The sequence below is a fragment of the Ornithodoros turicata genome, chromosome 6, assembly GCF_037126465.1.
Source record: "Ornithodoros turicata isolate Travis chromosome 6, ASM3712646v1, whole genome shotgun sequence".
Classification (NCBI taxonomy): domain Eukaryota; kingdom Metazoa; phylum Arthropoda; class Arachnida; order Ixodida; family Argasidae; genus Ornithodoros; species Ornithodoros turicata.
In genome coordinates, this window is record NC_088206.1 from 46,294,021 (window position 1) to 46,298,707 (window position 4,687).

The 4,687-nt window shown below is 44.1% G+C and overlaps 1 long non-coding RNA gene across 1 annotated transcript; it reads left to right on the forward strand.

The window, feature by feature from the left end:
* The first annotated feature begins 2,041 nt into the window (after positions 1–2,041).
* Positions 2,042–4,484, forward strand: LOC135397973 (uncharacterized). Its single transcript, XR_010423921.1, has 3 exons — positions 2,042–2,151; positions 2,719–2,779; positions 3,164–4,484. It is a non-coding gene; the product is annotated as an uncharacterized LOC135397973 (long non-coding RNA).
* Positions 4,485–4,687: the final 203 nt, after the last annotated feature.

Consider the following 4,687-nt stretch of genomic DNA (forward strand, 5'->3'; position numbering starts at 1 on the left):
GGTTAAGACGTCTCGCTCGGTGGTGTCGTGCCAACTGGGAGGCGGTGGGTTCGAATCCTACCATCGGTTTTTTTTATTGGGTGTTAGCGCCGCGAAGCAACTGTGGCTATGAGCGACGTACAGATGTGGACAGACGAAGAGAGGATAGCAGGAAGGAGTGGGGGACAGGGGGGTTAGTATGCGTCCTGGGCCGACTTCAGGGGGAACTGTGCCGACATTCGTCTGGAAAGTCTTCGGAAAACCCAGGGAAAACCTCAGACAGCACAGCCGGCGGTAGGATTCGAACCCACCACCTCCCAGTCTTCAGCACGACCTTGGTTACCACCAACGAGCGGACGCCTTAGCCCACTCGGCCATGCCGCTGGTCTACCATCGGTTGTGCTGTCTGAGGTTTTCCCTGGGTTTTCCGAAGACACTCCAGACGAATACCGGCACAGTTCCCCCTGAAGTCTGCCCAAGACGCATATCAACCCCCTATCCCCCCACTGCTTCCTGCTGTCCTCTCTCCATCTGTCCTCATCTGTACGTCGCTCATAGCCACCTCTCCTCTCCACATAGCCACATCTCGCTCATAGCCACCTCGCCGTCGCTCATAGCTTCGCGGCGCTAACACGAAAGTAAAAAAAAAAAGAAAAGAGTTAAATTAAACACGACTATAGTGACACCAGTTTCCATATTTAACATCGCTCAGGTGACACTGAACATGGCTCGAAGCCTTGTTTCATTCGTCATGCTGTCCATCAGGAGTCACTATGTAAAATGTTTGTAAAATGTTTTTGTTATATTTGTACATTATATTTACACCTTATATTTGCAAATGTAAAGGGTCTGTTTCGGACGACGTAAGGTAGTTGTCCGACGAGCACATTCATTTCTTGCACACGTGATCATCGGGTCGGAGATCTGGCCTCAGATTTTCCCTCTCCTTCGCGCGCCCCGCCCACCCGGAGCGCGCCAATGGGAGGACGCGTGGGCGGAGTCGACTTTCATTGCCATCTGGGGGCAGAGGTTCGAACGTAGACGGAGACGTGCTTTTCGCGATGTAGGTCCACTGGGTCGTCCATCCACCATGGCCCTGAGTTGGCCCGTGTTCCAGAGATGGCGCTGCTCGATCTGTGAACCCAGAGCCGTATATTAAAAGGGAGTCTTGCCATTGGGAGGAGTCACAAAAAGAGGATCGACCTGTCAATCACAGTTTCGCTCCTCTGATTGGTTTGCTTTTTACCAAGGGGGTCGCCATGACACCATACTGCCACCCAAAATGGCGACCAAAACAAACACAGTGAAGCGGGGATTTCGTGACAAAAAATTTTCACAGATTAACCTGATTTTACGCCGCAAATGTACATCCTAATATAAGTTTCTCGGAAATCAGTTTCATCTTATGCTCATCCATCGATATCTAACTGAAAATAATACGTTTTGTCGACGTGTTAGGCCTAGTGAAGACGGCGATCACAACGAAACCATAAGAAAAACGGCGCTGTGCTGTACAATCTTATATTTAATTGCTGGATTTCATGGATATAAACACTCTTGCCTTTTATATTCAAACTATTCATGTAGATTTGTTTCAAAAACATACCGACGACAGAATCTATCCCAGCAGGTGGTTCTGCCGGCAGTGATACAACGACGGAAGCAGACGACAGTTCCCGACGTGCCTTACGCTCCCTAGGTGGCGCACGTCAAATTTGCACAAAAAATCCACTAGTTTTGCAGATTGCGTGAGGTATCCATTTCAATCCCATCCAATCCACTTGCCACCCAAAATGCCACCACCCATGTTGGATACGGGGACAAATAGCGAGGATAGGTTGATTGATAGCGCCCCATATTTCAGAACTCTATTGGGCGCAAAGCTGAAAAAGTGGGTGGAGCTTCAGGTATAGGCATGACCCATTAATGGCCAGACTCCCTTTTAATATACGGCTCTGACATGGCTCTGATTAATATACGGCTCTGTGTGAACCCCACTGATCTCGAATGTAAAAGGCTGGATCGCGGATGGGGGATGGGGAGCGCGAGCGTGAAGAAACCGGCCGCCATCTTACTGTACCCACAACAGTCGCCGCAGCGATCATGGCAACTTCTTGCAATTACGGTCGTACCAACCGTACTGGCAAGGTTACAGGGCCTAAATTTATACAGGTGAGTCACTCTTCATCGAGGAATAAATAGGCGTCCATTCTGTATATTTAGTTGACCATTATGAAGTGTTTTTTTGCCCAAAACGAGCACTGGATGCAGGTTGCTTGATCGCTCTTCCGACGTTCAATCGAGCACACTTGCATTTTACCCGGCGGCAAATACAGTTTGAGTGCATAATATGCTTGAAAGAACACGTTACACTACACAGGTAGTGTTGTCATCAATATATGTGCGAACACTCGAGCGCTTTTTTGCATGCATTGCTAGCATGGTACACGGTGTTCTCTGCGGAAGCAAGTGCCACATTAATTTCTTTGAATTACCTTCGCGCACAAGTTCGGTATTACGTCATAATGAGACCACGATTGTCACCTTTTTTCATGTATTGGTATTGTTTTGTGCCTTGGTTTGATTTGTGACAAAGAAACTACGTAACGGTGGTGTGGCGCGACTTCAATAACGCCTTTGTGTCTGAGCTGTATCGTCAGCTTGTTACGATAGTAATAATTTGTAGCGTGTCGTGCTATTTGTAGCAGTTTTTAAGGCAAAAGTGGTCTCTCAATACAGGTTTCGTCATGAGGGCTACCCAGTGAATAATCTGTGCAGTGTGATACGGCTGGGTGTACAGGTAAGCATCACGTTCCTCATCCACTGGTTTCTACTTTACAGGAAGGAACAACCTCAGTGCACGCACTGTGGTTAGCCTCTCTCAGTTTTGCATATTTTCTTACATGTTCACACCAGAAACACACCTTAGACTTTAGGCTCCTTCACCCAGCAATATAATAATTAGAGATTATAATTCTTTTTAGAATAGTTTTTAATCTTTTTAATTTTTAGAAGATGCAGGGATTGTAAACCATATTTTAAACTGATGTTTTAACATTTGTCCAATGCATTTATTAAACAACATATTCATTTTTAACTGGTTGCACCCAAACCAATGTTTTGATGTATTATTTCCTTTGTTGTCGATGCACCATAAAAATTGGAATAATCATCATCAATGCAGGTTACTTCACAGCTGCCTCGACATACTCAAGAAATGGGTGCAGAACCTGCGTAATGCCCACAAACCTTGACTACCACAGCACCTCCAGAAAGTAAAGGCATATGTGTCACATGGGATTTTTAAAGGCATTCACAGTATATAATACCTTGTATGAACTGTTGTAGATCTAAGCAGCCTCTACAGTACACTCTCAGAAATTAAAACTTGTCATGGAACTGTGATAATTGTTTCAGTTAATAGGCATGCACATATACGCTATAAGAAGAAAATTATTTATTGAGAATGCACTTCTCTGGCTACTCATGTTGTTTACATCTACTGTTGATCACATTCATTTATCACATACAGTGAAACCTTCCTATGTTGGACACCACGGTGCAGCAGAAGCGTGTCCTACTTATAAAGGTGTCCGAGTTACAGAATATGAGGGAAACAAAAAATGGAAAAGATCACAGCTGTGTTGCCGGAAATGTCCCCCTTCTTCAATTTATGGTCCTGAGTGGTACCTGGTGGCAGTGGTACCTCTACCCACTCTTCACTGATAATTATTACTGATTTTAGTAGATTCAATTCTGTTCAGATTCCACTCAATGGCATTACCTCTGGAGCTTTTTGAGCAGCGATGACTTGTCTCTGAAGCGTCAGCCCACTTTTCGTTGCTTTGGTGCAGTGTGCGTTCAAAGGCTCTAGACAAACCGAAGACAAATGCTCACACAAAGAATTACGATGTACACTGACAGCACTTGTTTTTGGACTCAGAAAAACTAAAGCAACAAAATTCCTGAGACCAGTATAGGGGAAAAAAAGGGCGAAAGTCAAGGCTACTGGCTCGTTTTGGGTATTTTTGGTGCAAAGATGGGCCGGTAATTTGGCCAGGGTTTTGTCCGACTTAGCAGGGAAAACCCTGTCCAACTTACGAGATAGGGAGGTGTCCGATATAGAGAATTTCGTCCCCGTGTAGTTTCAATGGGAGCCTGCCCGTGCAATGAAATCTTGTCCGACATGGGGAGTTGTCCGAGGTAAGGAGGTGTCCGACTTTGGAGGTTTTACTGTATTATATTCTTATATATTATTATTATATTATCACATATTCGATCACGTTAAATTTAAAATTTAGCATATATGAGAAAATATCAGGAGGGGAGTTGCTATTCATTGCTCATTCCAACCTAAAATTGAGAGAGCGTACCTGACCATTGTCATTCCTAAAATATATATTGCCATTGTAGCAAGGTCACAAAACAATAAATGTAGTCTTTTGTGACCTCCCTGCACGTTCGTTGTATCCTGAAACGCATAAGTGCAAGAAATAAATCTTGAACTTGAATAAACTTGATGTTGTATAAACTTGACATAAAATGTTGAATAATCTAACGAATGATATAAAATATTAAATAAACTTGAACTAGTATATTCTCTTTACTCATCATCAGTGATCTTCATTACAAAAGCATATCGTGTTAGACTTTTTTGTTTGTGTTTCACAGACTGGGTACACGAGGGCCAAAATGACAAAATCACAAC